Here is an 18,616-nt window from a genome sequence, read left to right as displayed (position 1 = left end):
GATTTCTTTGAATACTTTTCTCACCAGTGAACTGCACAAACATCTGACCATTTGTAAATGCCTAAGTCTCAGTTAATGCTCAGTTAATTCTGAAAAAAACAAGTGGCGGGTCAGAGGACTTTTTATGTTGTCTAATATTTTTTGTGATTGTGAAAAACATTGCTGGTCTTCTACGTGGTTTAGTTTGAAATTGACCATAGGAAAGGTTGAAAACAGATCTAGAAAATTGTTTTGAAGCCAAAATGTGTGGGTGGGGCATTTCTTCATTAGACCAAAATAGTGTTGCTAAAAGGTCCAAGCAGAATGAAGTTTCTGTGCCAAGTTGCTAGTTAGAACGATCTGTGTGCAACTGGTACTTTGATGTCTGGGGACCTGGAACGCAGCTGATTGTCACTTCAGGTAATATTTTTGTTATCTCTCAAATGTTTGAGGCAGATCACTGCCTCAGCAGATCACTTTCTGTCTGTTCTCTTAAATTCTGGAGAAATAGGTCGCCGTCAACCCCAATTACTGTCTAAGGTTCATAAGAAACAGGAGTCAATTGTTTCATTTGTTTTCTTTTGAGACCTACAATGCTAAATGCTTTTTTTAAAAAAAAGGAATAGAATTCTTTGTGAGATTCCATAGATAAATGCTTCAGTTCACAACCTATTCAATGCAAGCTAGAGTATCTGATTCTTGTCAGCAGGGCTGTGGCAGAATAGTTTGGAGTCTGGATTACAGTCTATCCTGGGCAAAATGTGAGAATTTCCATTTATTTATTAGGCGTGCCAATGAATTAAATTATTATAAGCATGTATAATTAATAGTTTTTTTATTGAAAAGATGGAAGCTTAAGCCTCACATCTAAACATTCTTCCCTGTGGGTAAATACTCCAAAAGTCATTAGGATTTGTTCGCAAATCAGTATGTTGAGGGCTGCAACCACTGAGTGTGGGAATACATTTAATCTTGAAAGCCCTCTAATTCCCTGTATAAACCGGGTGGGTCAACTTCTTGTGCATCTTAAGAAAGAGCTCTAACCAGTGTGATGGCTTGAGATACTGGGGAACAGGGACCCAAGTCATTGTCACTACAGGTAAGAACAAAAAGCCCTTGTTATTTCTGTCTTTAGAAAAGCTGCTTGGAATTTTTTTATTCTTCCATTACCAGGGTTGGTTCGTTCTTCTGTTGCTGTTTTATGGGTTCTCTAAGCTATAGGGAAAATATGTCTCATTCCCGTGGAAAGTCTCGCTTATCTAGTGCCACAGCTTAATTCTATCTACAGTGCAAGCAAAAGTATTTAATCGTGATCTTTTTTTGAGTGCACTCAAGAAGAAATGAAATATAAGCATGACCGCTGTCTTAGCTTGATGAAAAACTCCTGTATATTGTTAGTACGCTGATCAGGCTGAACTTGGACTACTTAGTGGATAGCTCATATTCAATGAAAATTTTAGTTATTTTGACACCTGGGGCCAAGGAACCCTCGTCACGGTCTCAGCAGGTAAAGGGGGGAATATACTTTAGCAATTTCTATTTAGGATTTTGCACACCTCTCAGTGGAGAATTAAGTGCTGTGTTACTATGCTTACTTCACTCACTGGGGCCAAGGGACCCTAGTGACCGTCACTTCAGGTAAATCATACATATTCTTTCTTATTTCAATCTGTTTGATTGCAATGTTCATTCTTTAAAAGTTAAGGTTGTCCCCAAAGCCATAGATCCTTGTACTGGGTTATGCTTTGGATGAAACCTAACTATATTTGTTTAGCTGTAACTAAAAATGTTCCATAGGTCCCAGGAATACAAGATTTTTTAAAAAAATAATTCATAGTCCCATTATACTAAGCATTCAGTGGTGTATTTCAGTACAAACTTGACAAATATTTAAATGAGCCGATAAATCTAGATACATAGATGTCTGGAGAGAATGTCAAATACTATTCCATTTAAAGTCTTGGCAACAGGAAAGTATTGTTTAGTTTTTGTTCGCACAACACTGGCAAGTTAATCAATGTGATTACTATGCTGCCTTTGATTATTGGGGTCCAGGGACCATGGTGATGGTATCTCCAGGTAAGGATTTTCTATTCCATGTTTCCCTTTGATTTAAGTAGTTATTATACAGTATTTTACAATAAGATCTTTACTGGGTTTAAAAAAAAAAATGTCCTAAATGCAAGGTGGAGTAGTAGGTGTTTTCTGTCTCTTTATGGCAAGAGAAAATTCAGTTTCAATTAAAACAGAAGGGAAATATAGTTTTGTAAATAAATATAATATATAATGGGAAGACAACATAGGAGATGTGACCTCTGGCATCTTGAGCTTTGAGACCAGTAGGTTTTTAGTCACTCAAGGCAGGAATTAGGATCACTGTGACTACTATGCTTTTGACATATGGGGACAAGGCACCCTGGTTACAGTGAGCAGTGGTAAGTTAAATTCAATGTTTTCCTTCTGTCTAGTTGTGTGTGATTTTTCTATCTTTTTTCCAAAGTGACTGTTGGGTATAAAAACAGCCTGGTACCTCAAACTGACTGCCTTTCTCAACCTAGTTATGCCGGAATAATCTCTTTAAACCAAAATAGATATCTTAATTATGCATCAGTCCAGCTCATAACCCAAACTAAGTTAATAACAAAACAGGGGCTTCAGAGAAATGCCTTCTAAAACTTAGAAATGTATATGTTTAAATTCCACAACCTTTTCTTTAAAACATCTTATGCCGGTTGGGTAACTACGGTTGGGTAACTACGGTTTCGCAAAACAAAAACAACAGAGAGTTCTCTGCAGGCTTAGAAATGAAAATTCACGGTGGCAAAAGCCACAAAGTCTAAAAAAGCTTTTGCGACTACAAAGCTTTCCTCTCTTTACAGTGCCGAGAAGCTCTTTGTTGTTTTTCTTAAAGTATTCAGTTGTCTTGAACAATCCAGATTTAATTATGTTCTGCATCTTAAGCCAATTAAAAGCCCCCATATTTATATTGAGTGTGCATTAAAACTATCATTTAAGGGATAGTTTTGCGGATTGCAAAGGACAGAAGCATTCCATATTAGGTTTTTGTGCATGGGATAGAAAGAGTTGGGGCACTGTGACTACTTCGACCACTGGGGTCCAGGGACCATGGTCTATGTCACTTCAGGTATGATTTTAATTCATTTTCTCACCTGTATTCTTTAAATGCAGAGTTTGTTCCTATTTTTTAAGTGATGTCTTTGAAATGTTAGTCATTCCCGTTCTTTATGTTTTTGAAACTCAAGTGTTCCTGTTGTGGGGCATGTTCTGAGAATTGAGGGAGTCTTACAGGACTCCAGGGAAGTCCAATTCAGTTTAATGAGACCGTTCCAGAGAAATAAGAATGTCTGGTCAAGTTCTGGAACGGATAGACCCTTGGTCCGGTCTGGAAAGATAATTCTTCTTTTCTTATATAAGCTGCTATCTCAAACTTGCTTACTTGGAAAATATACCTTTCATTTAAATGTGTGGAATTTACTTCCAATATGTGTGTTTAGGATTGAGATTTAAAGTAGGTTTAGACATTTTTTTCCTACCCATGTTCTGAAAAATCTTATACCGCTAAGTAAATCTTACAGGCTTGTCCTATGCATGTTTACTTGGATGTAAGTGCCACAGAATTCTATGTGTCTTACTACCAAGTAAGCGTACATAGAGGTGCATACCCATTTGGAGTAACTGAGTAGACAAGATTATTCAGCAATTCAAAAACAGTCGATCGATCAATGAAAGTTTTTGCAGCCTCTCCCCATAAACATATTCCAATGTGACAACTGGTTTGATCACTGGGGACCAGGCACCTTCGTCACTGTTACAACAGGTAAAAATATTTATTTCTCTCGTGTACTTCTTTGCAATGATCTTCCTTGTAAATACTGATTGCCTAAGGCAACTTTCTTTGGATTTACTGAGGTCTATTTCAGTGAGAATTTAATACTTTGTCTTCCATATAGCTTGTAAACCAAAGACCAAAATTACTCTGCTACAGTCTTTTCTCCATCCCTACAATTATATTTTTACGCTTTCACTGAAAATGTTTTACTATGTTCGCTACACAATTGCTATAGTCTAGAAAGGTTGCACTTGCAAAAAGACTGGGGTAACATAGGGGAATATATGAGAAGAAATTTTGTTAGAATCAGAATCTGTTAGACTCCTTCTAAGAGATTACCGAAGAACTAAGCTGAGGGGACAGTTTGTTAAATACAGTATCTCCAGACAATTGTGTTAGTGTGTATACTATGAACTCGACTACTGGGGACCTGGGACCTTTGTCACCGTTAGTTCAGGTAAATCAATATTTTTTTCTAATTCAGAACTAATTTCATTCATAACTGAGCAGATGGTATTTCTCTTTGGGTTGCTTGGTTTTGTCAATCTCCAGTGCATTTTGAAAGCCTTAAAGGAACTTAAAATCTGCAATTATATGTGTCATATAGATTTAAGATGGGGGGGGGGAATATTTGTGCCTTGGTAGTGTCTAATTCTATTCCTTAGTGGATCAAACGTTTAAATGGACAAATAGAACTGCATTCTTATAACAAATGCATAATTTATAAATCTGTCTATCCACTCTTTCTCAGTAGTTCCCTCCCATTTGTTTATTCTTTAATTTGTTCATTTTTTCTATCTACCCTTCAGTCGGTCAGGATTCATCCCATCTTATTACTCTCTGTCTACCTATCTTTCAATCAAGCATAATACTAGGTTGCAGTTATAGACAAAGTCTTGTGACACTTTAAAGAGTAAGTGTCGCAGAATGAATTTCAGAGGGAAAATCCTACTTTGCCAGATCAATAAAGTCCTTGTGTGCATCAGGTGAAGTAGTTTCTCTCCTAAAATTCACTTCACAACAAACTTAAGACATCTTTAATATGCCACTGTTATTTCTTTATCTGCATCCCTTTATTCTCTCTAAATTAAACTGTTACCAACCTGTGGGTTCTGCTTAGCTTTCCTCAGTGCGGGCAAGGTACTTTTAACATGCTTAGAGACTTACTAGTTGTTTGTTTGTTTGTTTAACTAATTCTGAGGCTGAATTCTGCAATTGAATTTATGTTTCTTTGGCTCCCGGCTCAGATTAAGCCTTTGAGCGAATTGCATTTTACTCCTGATGCTCATGCACTGTGAAATTAATGGGAGTGCTAATTAATATGCATCAGAATCTAAAATAATTAGCACAATCAAGAAAAGATTTTGAAGGGTTGGATCTATTCTTTTCTTTTTTTGTGAAAAGAAAATGGCCGATTACTAAAGAGGAACGTTGCGGGGGGGGGGGGACAGATTAAGACAACAGGTGGCCAAAGATTCGTTTCTCTGTTTTGATTTATTTTAAGACCTTGCGTTCCATTTCATGGAGCTTCTAGCACCCACAGTGGTTTCACATGGTGGAAAATAGCCCTGAATGTTTCGAAAACAACAGAATAACACCTGTCTTTGAAAGATCTCTGTTTTCCCCACAAAAAATAACCCAGATTTAGCATTTTTTGGTTTAAAGAAAAAAAGATGAATGTCTGTTCTGTAAGCAATTGGTTCTGGACTCCAGAAGTTTGTGAATCTTTTTCATGTAGAAATCATACATTTAAATGGTAAGGAAAAAATACTTTATTCCTCTTTTTTCAACATTTTATTTGATTATTATTATTTTACTACAATTTAGAATATGTTAATTATTATTTTTATCTACTTTGAACAAATTTAACATTTATTAACAATTTACATGAAAATATATTGGGATATTTTAATAGTGTTCTCTTCTGTTGCTTACTTTTGTGAAATAATGAGACACAGATTTTAAGAGTGAATGAATTTGTGGCAGGAAATTATAATTTATTGTTGGTTTTTGTTTGGTTTTTCTGAGTAACTTTTATGGGTTTTTCTGTTTTAAATGGATTTGTTTTGTCCTATGCTGTCAGGGTTTTAAGATAGTTTATCTCTGTAGAGTATATTTCTGCTTTTGATTGAAACTTCCACATCTCTTTGTAGTAGTTTTAATTTGATTGATTGATTCAGATAAGTGATAGACTTAACTGGAATTTTGGACAACAAATGGAATTATTTTTTAATTATCCGAGTTTATATCAAGCTAACTCAGGAAAGCTTACAGTAACAAACCACTGCTAGACTATTAATTTACTTAACAGTGAATAATCATGTAGGGATTTTCCCACATCTTTAACTGGCATGATTTCTAAATTTGTAATATGAGGATCAATACAAGGTTTTACTGGGGTGTATTTAACAGTAGTTTTCCCAGCTGATTGGGATGTTCAGCATCCCATGCTCAGTGAGGTGGTATCCAGCCTTTTACCCAATGTACTACTAGTTCTGGAGAGCCTGGGTGGTCAACTGGACCCGCCCAGCATCCCCAAAGCTTGGAAAAAAGCAAGCCTTATTCTTCATCATTTTGGGAGCCTAGGATGGAGCATCCTTGATTACTGATGCTCAGAAGGGACTGAGAGGCATGTCTTCCATGCCTCTAGCAGGTTTAGATCTAGATCTACAGGACCAATAGCCAGAGCAGGGAGAACAACTCTGAACATCTCTGAAGGCCAGTGCTCAACGGTGGTGGGGAGAGCCGATGGGCTTCCTGCTCAGTTGAGCCTTTGAGAGTAATGGGGGAAAGCAGGTGGCCACCCCAAGCTTTTCTGATGCCTGCTGTTCAGTCAGCAGGCATCAAACCTTTCAGATCCATAGCGGCCCTAGCTGGGGCAGGGCAGCAAGGAGTATCTCTTTGAGGCTCAGTACCTAGCTAGGGAAGAGTTTCAGACTCAGATGCGGCTTTGGGAGTGATGGAGGGGATTGCTCCGGAGATCCCTTAGCTACTCCAAGTTGGTATGCTGAGCTGGAATGTATGCAAGCCTTTCAGATCTCTAGCAGCTATAGCCGGAGGTTGAGGGGCAACCTGAACCTCACTGAAGCCAAGAGCTCAGCCAGGCAAAGCTGGAGGGCTCTCTGCTGAGCTGTGGCTTTGGTAGCAAGGCAAGGGGGGGTGTTATGGCACCCTCCTAGCTTCTCCAAAGCCCATCACTGAACTGGGAAGCTCACGAGCCTCACAGAGCTCCAACAGTTTTGATCCCTATAGTAGCTTCAGCTAGTGTAGGGAGGGCAACCTAAACCCCAGAACTTAGCTAGGGAAGAGCTGTGACCAGCGGCAGCTTGGAACACATCGGGGAAGGCACCAGGAGCCCCCTAGTTTCTCTGATGACCACCGAGCGGTGGTCTACAGCTAGGAGCTACGAAATGTCTTCAGACCTATAGCAGCTACAGCTGGGGCAGGGAGGGCAACCTAGCTAGTGCCCTTAGCCAGGCACCAGCTGGATGGCTCGGTGCTCAGCTGTGTCTCTGAGAACACTGCAGCAGCCCCCTAGCTTATCTGAAGCCCACCGAGCGAGTAGGAGCTAGGAAGCCTTTTCAGAGCTATAGCAGCTAAAGCTAGGGCTGGGACAGCAGCCTTGAGCCCAGTGCACAACCAGGGAAGAGCTGGACAGTACCTCTGAGAATGGTGGGAACGTTCCAGCAAAACCCCTAGCTTATCTGAGCTCAGCTCAGCTTAGCTAGGAGCTAGAAATTGTTTTCAGAGCCATGGCAGCTACAGCTAGGGCAGGGAGGGCAACCTAAAGCCCACTGCTTAGCCAGGGAAGGGCGGGATAGTTCTGTGCAGAGCTGTAGCTCTTCAGAATGATGGGAAAGGTTCCAGCAGCTCCCTAGCTTCTCTGAGGAGCTTGGAATCTTTCAGGGCTATAGCAGCTACTGCTGGGGCAGAGAGGGCTACCGAATGATGGGAAAGGTTCCAGCAGCTCCCTAGCTTCTCTGAGGAGCTTGGAATCTTTCAGGGCTATAGCAGCTACTGCTGGGGCAGAGAGGGCTACCGAAAGCCCACTGCTTAGCCAGGGCAGGGCTGGGTGTCTCAGTACTTTGCTGTTGCTCTGGAGAATGATAGGGAAGGTTCCAGCAGCTCCCTCGGTCTTCCACAGCTCAGCTAGGAACTAGGGAACCTTTTCAGAGCTATAGCAGCTAATGTTAGGGCTGGGACAGCAGCCTTGAACCCAGTGCACAGCCAGGGAAGAGCTGGACAGTACCTCTGAGAATGATGGGAACGTTCCAGCAAAAACGCTAGCTTCTCTGAAGCCCACCACTCGGCTAGGAGCTAGAAAATGTTTTCAGAGCTACGGTAGCTGCAGTTGAGGCTGGGAGGGCAACCTAAAGCCCACTGTTTAGCCAGGGAAGGGCACAATAGCTCTGTGCTGAGCTGTAGCACTTGAGAATGATAGGAAAGGTTCCAACAGCTCCCTAGCTTCTCTGAAGCCCCAGTTTAGCTAGGAGCTAGGAACCTTTCCGGGCTATAGAAGCTACTGCTGGGGCAGAGAGGGCAACTGAAAGCCCACTGCTTAGCCAGGGCAGGGCTGGATGTCTCAGTACTGTGCTGTTGCTCTTGAGAGAATGGTAGGGAAGGCTCCAGCAGCTCCCTCAGTCATCCTCAGCTCAGCTAGGAACTGGGGAACCTTTTCAGAGCTATAGCAGCTAAAGCTTGGGCTGGGACAGCAGCCTTGAGCCCAGTGCACGGCCAGGGAAGCGGTGGACAGCACCTCTGAGAATGGTGGGAATGTTCCAGCAAAACCCCTAACTTATCTGAAGCGCACCGCTCAGCTAGGAGCTAGAAAATGTTTTCAGAGCTATGACAGCTACAGCTAGGGCAGGGAGGGCAACCTAAAGCCCACTGCTTAGCCAGGGAAAGGCGGGATAGCTCTGTGCAGAGCTGTAGCTCTTCAGAATGATGGGAAAGGTTCCAGCAGCTCCCTAGCTTCTCTGAGGAGCTTGGAATCTTTCAGGGCTATAGCAGCTACTGCTGGGGCAGAGAGGGCTACCGAAAGCCCACTGCTTAGCCAGGGCAGGGCTGGGTGTCTCAGTACTTTGCTGTTGCTCTGGAAAATGATAGGGAAGGTTCCAGCAGCTCCCTCGGTCTTCCACAGCTCAGCTAGGAACTAGGGAACCTTTTCAGAGCTATAGCAGCTAATGTTAGCTCCCTAGCTTCTCTGAGGAGCTTGGAATCTTTCAGGGCTATAGCAGCTACTGCTGGGGCAGAGAGGGCTACCGAAAGCCCACTGCTTAGCCAGGGCAGGGCTGGGTGTCTCAGTACTTTGCTGTTGCTCTGGAAAATGATAGGGAAGGTTCCAGCAGCTCCCTCGGTCTTCCACAGCTCAGCTAGGAACTAGGGAACCTTTTCAGAGCTATAGCAGCTAATGTTAGCTCCCTAGCTTCTCTGAGGAGCTTGGAATCTTTCAGGGCTATAGCAGCTACTGCTGGGGCAGAGAGGGCTACCGAAAGCCCACTGCTTAGCCAGGGCAGGGCTGGGTGTCTCAGTACTGTGCTGTTGCTCTGGAGAATGATAGGGAAGGTTCCAGCAGCTCCCTCGGTCACCCACAGCTCAGCTAGGAACTAGGGAACCTTTTCAGAGCTATAGCAGCTAAAGCTTGGGCTGGGACAGCAGCCTTGAGCCCAGTGCACAGCTAGGAAAGAGCTGGGCAGCTCGGTGCTGAGCTGCAGCTCCGAGAATGCTGGGAACATTCCAGCTACCACCCTAGCTTATCTGAAGCACACCGCTCAGCTAGGAGCTGGTTAATATCTTCAGAGCTATAGCAGCTACATCTGTGGCAGGGAGGGCAACCTGAAGCCCAGCACTCGGTTGAGGAACAGCTCAATGGCTCTGTGCTCAGCTACGGCTTCCAAAATGGCAGGGAAAGCACCGGCAGTCGCTTAGCTTATCTGAAGCCGACTGCTTGGCTAGGAGCTAGGAAATCTTTTCGGAGCTGTAGCAGCTACAGCTGAGGCTAGAAGGGCAAACTAAAGCCCAGTACTCAGTCACGGAAGAGCTGGATGGCTTGGTGTTCAACTGTGTCTCTGGGAATGGTGGGCAAAGCAGCAGCAGCCGCACCCACCTAGTTTTCTGAAGCCCACTGCCCAGCTAGGAGCTAGGAAATTTTAACGGAGCTACAGCAGCAACAACTGGGGCCACCACATAGCCAGGGTTGGGCTGGGTGGCTCAGGACTCTGCTGGGACTCTTGAGAATGATAGGGAAGGTTCCAGCAGCTCCCTAGGCCATCCAAAGTTATAGTTGGGTTGGGGATGTAACTGGAGTCTCTCTGTAGCCCAGTGCTTTGCTGGGTAAGAGCTGGGCAGTTTCGCCCCTCAGCTTCGGAAATGATGGGGGAAGCTCCTGGTAGCCCACTAACGTCTCTGAAGCCTAAGACTCATCTGAGATGAATGTAAGCCTCTCCTGCCTCCGGCAGCTGTAGCTAAGCTGGAGGAGCAGCCAGATTCTCTCTATAGCCAAATGCTTAGCTAGGAGAAAGCTCCATTGTTCCCCATAGATTTCTGGGCTTGGGAACTATGTGGGAACCTCTCAAGACCCACTGGCTTGCATTGAAGCCCAGCACTGAGCTGGGATCCATGCAAACCGTGTCTCAAATCCATTTCAGTTTTAGACTGATGGCAGCTGAACCTAGGGCAGGGAGACCAGCCAGCCAAAACCTGAAGCCCAATGTTCTGCTGAGAAAGAGCTGGATGGCTCCCATCTTGGCTGCAGCTTTCAGAATGATCGTGGCAGGGGATCTGGCAACCGCCTAGCTCCCTTGACTGCTCCTCTGGGGGACTTGCAAACTTTTCAGATCAATGGCAGCCAGAGATGATGACCAAGGAGCAAACCAGGGTCTCTCTGAAGCCGAGCACTGAGCTGAGAGAGAGCTGTGTGTTTTCCTGCTGACATACAGCTTTGGAAATAGTGTTAAAAAGCCCCTAGCTTTTTCTTATGCAAGCTTTTCCCATCCACAGCAGCAATAGCAAGGGCAGAGGGAAAAGTGAGAGTCTCTCTGAAGCCGAGGGCTCAGCTGGGGAACAGCTTGGAGGGCTTGCTGCTCAGCTCTGGCTCTGAGAATGATGGGGGAAGCTTTCAGAAGCCCCTTAGGTTGTTGGAAAGAGAACTACCGGTACATGCAAGCCATGATCTATAGCAGTTCTAGCTGAGTTGGAGGAGTACCCAGAGTCTTTCTGAAGCTGAGTGCTCAGCTGAGGAAAAACTGGGTTGCTGATGGGCAAAACTCCAGCTTCTCTGAAGCTCACCACTCAGCCCTGAGATAAGAAATATTTCCAGTGCTATAGCAGCTGGAGTTGGGACAGAGAGGCAGCTGGGCTCTCTCTGGAGCCCAGGGCTTAGCTAGGCAAGAGCTGAGTGGGTTCGCCTTCATTTCTGGCTTCTGTGATGGGGGCAATTCTTGGCATCCCCCAATTTTGTGGAAGCCCAGCATTGAGCTGTGATACAGGCAAGGTTCTCAGATTTCCAGCAGCTATAGCTATAGTGCAGGAAGCACCCAGGATCTCTCTGATGCCTACTGTTCAGCTCTCTCTGTTCAGCTACAGCGAGGGCTCTGTGTTCAAAATGATGCGGAAAGCACCAGCAGCCCCCTTGCTTCTCCAAAGCCCACCTCTCACCTAGGAGGTGAGTTTTTCAGAGCTATATAAGAGGGTTGGAGATGCAACAGGGATTTCTACGAAGCTTGATTCTCAGCTAGGAGCCTTGCAAACCTCCAAGATCAGCACTGGCTTGGGGAGGGCTGGCTCCTTCACCCTGTCCTCCCCAAGTGCATATACTCAGCTGAAAGAATTGCATGGTTCCCTGTTGAGAGCTGTGTGGCACAAGCTTTGAGAAGGCTGGAAAAAGCAACTGTGTCCCCAGCCTAGCCACCCTGAAGCTTAACACTTAACTGGGAGGCAGAAAGCTTGCTAACTCAGAAGCAGATTTGAGACAAGCTGAGGAGAGCAAATAATTTCTCCCAGCTGTTTTAAGAGCCTCATCCACGAGCCCATGGAAAGAGCCGTAGCTCAAGGGATGGCCCAAATCCTGGAGAGCTGCTGCCAGGCAATGCGGACAGTACTGTGCTAGATGGACCCAATGGTCTGACTCAGTATAATTCAGCCTCCTATGTTCAATAGGGGCTGGGAACTTCAGTTTAGTCCAGGTTTTAGAAAGGCTTTGAGGTAAGCAATTTGTCTCCACCTCGCCCACCTCTGCCTGCCTCCCTAAAACCTGGCACTCCATTTGAAGGTATTCAATCCACACAGCTCAGCCCTGTCTTTGAGAAACATGGAAGGAGCCGCTCAGCCTCATCCCCAAGTGATTGCAAGCATCAGGAGCCAGGTGGGGGACATTTGAGAGGCATATCTCAGCACCATTTGTGGGGAGGTTAGTGGCTCAGCCAGCTTCCTCCTGGCTCTCCCATGCCCAGCTCTGGGTAGGAAGGCATGCAAGTCTCCCCATTCTATACTGCTTAGGATGGCTGGTGGGGAAGGGAAAGGTGCCTCATTTCCAGTGTCCACAAACCTGCAAATCTCCAGCCCAACATAGATTTTGCAACTCCTTTGGCTTGCCTAGTGCAAGACTAGCTGAAAAATTATAAGCTTCATAATGTGCAATCAAGACAGCTACTGAACCAGGCATGGATGACCCATGTTGCATCCTGAGCAGCTTCAGACTTGAGATTGCATTAGATACAGTTATTGTATTGGAATGGAGTTCAGGTCTCTCTCATTCAGCATAGCTGTACTCGATTGTATATCACTTGTTTCGTTTGGGCACAGTTGCCGCCATTTCAACGGACCGGAGTAGCTGCACCCTTAACAGCAATCTGATACGCTGACATCCCTGCTGTGACAAAGGTCACCTGCTGATTTCCGCGCATCAAGTTGCTGCTAAAGGCACAGGAGAAGAGCAGAGCAGTTTTCCTGGTCAGTTGGCAACCATAACTATGCATGTGTTTTTGGTCTCACAGATTCTAGTTGGCGAATGGAGAAGCAGGTCAGGGTGCCTATGGCTGCTGCTCTGCCCTTCGTTGGTGCAGAGGAAAAAGCGACGACGACCCATCTGAAATAGTTCCAAGTTTAGCCGGGGAATAATCACTATTTAACCATTGCTTTGTGCTTTATATGGGGGGTGCTCATTGGTGTCAGAAATATTAACCTGCAGCACAGTGCAGATTCCCTTTGATGGTTTAAAAGGGGTCAAGGGCTTACTGCATTAGATATAGCTAAGGAGGTTCACGGTGTCAATAAGTGTAGTACAATGAAAGATGTCAGATTTCTGTTGAATTAGCTTTCTTTGAAGTGATTGGGTTTCCTTTTACAAAAATCATTTTGATTCTTTTGCTGGTTATGCTGTTCTGGTATGGAAGGGTACTGTAGAACATAGCAGTGTTGAACGGTAATCAGAATATGAAATGGCTCGTGATTTTGCAAGAAAGTCTGTGTGCTCCTCGAAATCTCAAAATCTTCATTCCATTTTACCGCGCCTGACATTGCCCACTTTTTTAAAAATGTGACTGTTTCAGAGGGTGCAGCTGACTCTCTAGAAGTGTTGTAATGAAGCAAATACTGTACAACAGAATAAGCCAGATGTGAACTCCACAGAAAGCAAAATGAACAGCCTCACAATGTTTCTACTCCAGTTGCATTCTTCTCGCTGCCAGCTCATTTCTGCTTAGATTTTATATGCTCACTTTTATATGCACTTATACGGCCTATTATATTCAGTGGGACTTACCTTTGAGTAGACAAGGATAGGGGTGTGCTTTATGGTTGTTATAAAAATGGTTCCTAGCATGGACCTCTGGATAATGGACATAATGAAACAGCTTTTCTGGTGGTTCTTGCTCCTTCACTGAGAGTAAATAGCCTTTCTGATGGTTATTACAGAGAAGCATGACCAACATTTCTTTTCAGAGCTTTGGCCAGTGGTTATTCATCAGTGATGAAAGGGGAATATTAGGCAGTGTGTTTCTCCAGCTGATGCTATTCAGTAACAATGCTGTACATATTTATACACTTTCGCCAAGTGCTGTATGTTCATTAACTGTGCAATTCTTACAACAATATTGTTTCTGAAGTGGTCCAGAGAGATGAGGCTAAGGTCATGTATGTCTGGACTGACTAGACTCCCAAGTACATAGCTCAGGTTCTTAAACACCCTACACTAGCTATAAGTTATGGCTGAGAACTAGGAGAAAGGGAATTCTACTTACAAAGAGAAGGAGGGAGAAGACTGGGTATATTTCATGCAGAATGGGGTTAAACACAAATACATCCAAAATGTTGATTTTGTGTTGAAAATCACCTCAACAATACAACCATCCATCCAATAACACACATATACTCATGTTTGATACCCTTGTCTCTCTTTCCCAACAATGCAACGGTTCGCTTCCTTTCAGTTAGTTAACCCCAGCTGAACTTTTAACACCTTCCAAAAACCCTCCATCCTTCTGCTTTTCTTCTCCCTCAGTTCCCTCAGCTGCCCCATCTCTTTTCCCTCTCATTGCTTCTCCTGGGAGCGAGGGCAGTGAAAAGGTCACCATCGGGTGCTTGGCCAAGAATTTCCTTCCTGACTCGGTCACTTTCTCCTGGAACAATAAGAACAATGTCAGCGACAGTACAATCACGTCCAAGAAGTTTCCTTCAGTACTCGGCTCCAGTGGGACTTACACCGCAAGTTCCCAGGCACTTGTCCCATCTGCTGATTGGACAAATTATGATCCATTTTACTGCAAGGCTGACCACCCTTCTGGAAATGCAGTGATACGAGTGATCCGTGGCTGCGGTAAGTGAATGTATTTGTCTCGTCTTGTTCAACATATCCAACACAGGCCGTCTTCAAAAGATTAGACACAAGTAGTCAGAGGCTGTCTATTGTGGCACATACTTTCAGAGGTGCTGATATGTTTCTAAAAGAGGAGATCAAAGCTGCATCCTCTGTCCTAGCTGAGTAGGATATGCCTCACTTGTAGCATGGGAAATGTGCTCTGCACATGCCCAGCAGTGCACATTCCTTCCATTTGCTCCAGTGCTGTGATGTGACTCTGAAGGCTCAGCCCAGCTTAGCCTTGACTCAAATGAAGCCCTGCTTCCCATTGAGTCAAAAGAATGCAAACATGTTTCTCCAGTATGCATCACAATACAGCTAGAAGACAATCATGTGAACATGTATTCCTAAATACAGCTGAATATACACGTATATGTAACTCCAGTCCTTACACATTTACATTTTTTCTGTTGAGAGGGTTATACCCACCTGCCATAATTCATTCTTTCTTGCAATTCCCCCTCTTTCTCGAGTAGAAACACCAATCGAACCTCCAAAACCTGAGATGTCTGTACGTGCACCACCCATTCAAGCCTTTTTCGGCAGTTACCTGAATGCCACCATCACCTGCAGCGTAGTTAACCTTCCCTCCAGCAAGTACACACTTCAGTGGCTGAAGAAGGAACAGGTGCTTGACTCTGGCTTCACCACCACCCAGCCAATCCGAGAGGGCAGTGGTTACAGCATAAAGAGTGAACTCATAGTCACCAAGAGAGACTGGCTCAGTGACATCACCTTCTCTTGTGTGGTGAATGGCAAGGACTTCAATGACACACTCAAGATCAACAAGAACTCTTTTTGTCAAGGTGAGCTTCACTGTTCTTTTATGAGAAATCTGACCATTCAGAATAAGAATAATCTATCTCCAGTCCCAGTTCCACTGCTCAATGCAACCCTATTTAAAAAAACCAAAAAACCTGTATCCTTCAGCATACACCCAGAATGATTAGGAGGGGAGAGAAACAATAATTTCAATGTTGGGTGAGATCTCAGTTCATCCATATTCTGATATCAATGTATGAAATATTCTCCTCTATGCTAAAGACCCATGTTGATATTGTTCTACAAATGTAATATCTCCTAGCTCAAATTTGCTATTTAAAAGGGTCGTGCCATAATTCTGAAAGCCCTATCCTGTAGCTTTTCTCAAAAGATTCTCAGCTTTGGTGGGTCCCCAAAGTAATGAAGTCCATCTTGTGGAACACACAAGAGCTCATTTCTACAAGTTCTTTCCTGCAGAACATAGTACACAGGTAGTGAGAGGAAATTCCCAGTTGATCTTAGGGTCAAGCCACACATTATATATAGCCAGTATTCAGCAAAGGTTAAGAGAATTTGATTTGGGCATGAGAAAGGAGACTTTGAAGTAAGTTGGGTGTTTAAAGCATTGATTGCCAACAGTGTATGGAACACTGGTGTGTTCTGTTGTCTTAATTACTGTGGAACTAAACCTTGTTCTCACTTATCTCATGTCATTCTTCAGGTGACATTTCTTGTAACGAGGATGTCCGTGTGGAAGCAATCCCACCATCCTTCGCTGACATCTTCCAGACCAAGTTAGCCAAGCTGACCTGCAGAATTTCAAACGTACCCCTTGAACAGGATCTTTCGGCACTGAATGTTACCTGGACAAAAGAATCTGACCAAACACTACTGAAGACCGAACTTGGAAAGCCAGAAGATCAGGCTAACGGGCTTGCTTACATTGATGCTACAGCAACCGTGTGTGCCACAGAGTGGGACAGCGGTGAAACGTTCACGTGCAAAGTTAATTTCCCAGGCTTACTTCCTGAACCTATCGACAAAACTTTGAAAAAGTTTAATGGTAGGTACCTCTTTTACTTCATCCCATGGAAAGATTACACATTAGCGTTGTTTGTTTTCACAGATCCCTAGATCTGTCAGGCTCCTCATCCGCCCTCAGAATAGTTGCCACCTGAAGAGAAATTTGGTAGAAAGTCAGCGGCCTTCAAAAAAACTCCTTCAGCATATTCAATGATGCCCTTACTTCAGTAGCTGCTGGAGCCTATGAGCTCCTATTAGGGTATCCCAGTGGACACTTTCCTTATTTATTATTTTGACAGCTGCTTTTGGAACTCTTACCGTTATGAACCATTGAACTAGGCCAACCTGAGTGACTACGACTTGATGAAGGCCACGTAGCGAACTTCAGTCCACACTCCTCTGCTGTCAGATGGAACCTGTATTCTCACCTTGCTCTAGTGCAAGGTGCCCTACTCTAGTATCAGCAGTGTCAATCTTCTCAGCATTGCCTCCTATACTTTAGGGAGAACCATGTGATCCAACTGTTCAGTAAAAACTAGGTCCATTTCTGGTCCATAAACGACTGTTGCATCAAAACTAGGACTTGATCCATTTTGCTGCCTCGCCAATCTGACTTGCCCAGTTCCCTTTTTGAAAGGCTTCACTCTGGTTCTTAAAGTGCCCTGTCTCTCTCAAAACAGCCAAGCCTATATATCCAAGAGGCCAAAGGTTAAGTCAGATCTCATGAAACAAAAGGAATTGTGGGTAAAAATGATAAGGAATGCACATTTGATTGTCTTTTCATTCATTTTCTTCTTTTTTCACCTTCCAGATGGCCCCCAATCTAGCCCAGCCGTCTATGTCCTTCCCCCTACCTCAGAAGAACTAGCTCTGCGAGAAACAGCCACCCTCACTTGCCTAGTGAAAAATTTCTCCCCCAACGATATCTTTCTGCGGTGGCTCCACAATGATCAGCCAGTGAATTCTGCAGATTTCTATGTCAGTGAACCCAAAGAAGAGCCCAAGACACAAGGAAAGTTCTTCGCCTATAGCATGCTGTACATCAGTGAAAGTGACTGGAGTCATGGAGACCATTACACTTGTGTCGTGGGACATGAGGCGCTGCCCATGAACAGCACTCAGAAGACCGTGGACAAGAACACGGGTAAACCAACTGTTGTCAACGTCTCCTTAGTGCTCTCCGATACGGCCACAACTTGCAACTAATAGTTTCTCTCCATGCTCCCATTACCACCAGAATCTGTTTCCTCCTTGTGTCTCTTCCTGCTTCATTATTGATTCTTCAGTTGAAAATTGGGGTTTGATTCTAAGGAAAGATGTGTCTCAAATGTTAAAATGTTAACTGACCACATCTTTTGGAAGAAATAAATAGTTTGCAATAAAGAATTGATTTTTTTTCAAACAATGAAAGAAAACCTGGCTTCTTGTGGGAAATGTTGATATGACCGTTAATATTAACCTTCAGTTGCGCAAGCATGGAATGAGACACCTAACTCCCATTTGAATACAATGGGAAATAAAGCTTCTCTGGAAATTCCACCCACAGCAACCCTTTTAGCTATTATGTGGATGCTGTAAGCATGAGACTGTCAGAAGTTGAATGAAATGTGAGAGTTTGCACTGCAAGTACTGACTTATTGCAATCGTACTTCCCCTCCCAAACCCCTGCCACTGACTGCCTTGATCTTTGATCTCCTAGCTCTTTATTCCATCTCTTCATCTCCCTATTAAAATACACATCCCAACGACTCCTTCTAAATTGTTCTATCCCTACATCTGGGGTGGAAAATAGCAGGTTAAGAAAGTTAGGTGCCACCTATTCTTATATCTAATGACATCGATTTTCCAGCTCCAACATTGTGTAATTTAGAGTCATTCTCAACTCAGCCTCCCCCTGGCATCTTAAAAACAGAAGGAAAACACTCTGTACATGCAGGGGTTGCCCTGTACAACTTTTTTTTAAAAAAATGATATGAGCAAGGGGATGCATCATTCACTGGGTGTTCACAAGCAACCACCTATATCCACACTTGATACTTGGTGAAGAAGTCACTAAGAGTGATTTCAGAGAGCATTTGAAACACACACGCGCAAGGTATTTGATGAGATCAGTCATTTTAATATTGACATACTGGTGCAAAATATAT

General features: G+C 43.9%; 1 protein-coding gene, 1 long non-coding RNA gene and 2 gene segments (V, D, J or C); 3 read left to right on the top strand and 1 right to left on the bottom strand.

The window, feature by feature from the left end:
- LOC309327114 (Ig mu chain C region-like) overlaps positions 1 to 18,616 on the top strand; it is an 86,514-nt gene that overhangs the window by 1,095 nt on the left and 66,803 nt on the right.
- LOC309327113 (uncharacterized protein) overlaps positions 1 to 18,616 on the top strand; it is a 79,432-nt gene that overhangs the window by 33,497 nt on the left and 27,319 nt on the right. The window contains exon 1 of one of the 2 annotated variants that reach the window (XM_081836191.1): positions 4,303 to 5,585. The exons of the other annotated variant lie outside the window; for it this stretch is intronic. The gene's annotated coding sequence lies outside the window, so the exon portion shown is untranslated. Of the gene's footprint in view, positions 1 to 4,302; positions 5,586 to 18,616 lie in introns of those variants that run through there. 2 annotated transcript variants of the gene reach the window in all.
- LOC309327115 (Ig mu chain C region secreted form-like) lies at positions 3,064 to 17,866 on the top strand. The segment is given in 5 exons: positions 3,064 to 3,124; positions 14,328 to 14,642; positions 15,161 to 15,490; positions 16,168 to 16,509; positions 17,281 to 17,866.
- LOC309327126 lies at positions 14,176 to 15,253 on the bottom strand. Its single transcript, XR_014150420.1, has 2 exons — positions 15,114 to 15,253; positions 14,176 to 14,445 (listed from the first exon to the last, which is right to left on the bottom strand). It is a non-coding gene; the product is annotated as an uncharacterized lncRNA (long non-coding RNA).

This window comes from Podarcis erhardii, assembly GCF_964252035.2.
Source record: "Podarcis erhardii genome assembly, chromosome: 13".
NCBI lineage: Eukaryota > Metazoa > Chordata > Lepidosauria > Squamata > Lacertidae > Podarcis > Podarcis erhardii.
Note: the sequence above shows the minus strand (reverse complement) of the source record. Positions and strands in the feature narration are given on the sequence as shown.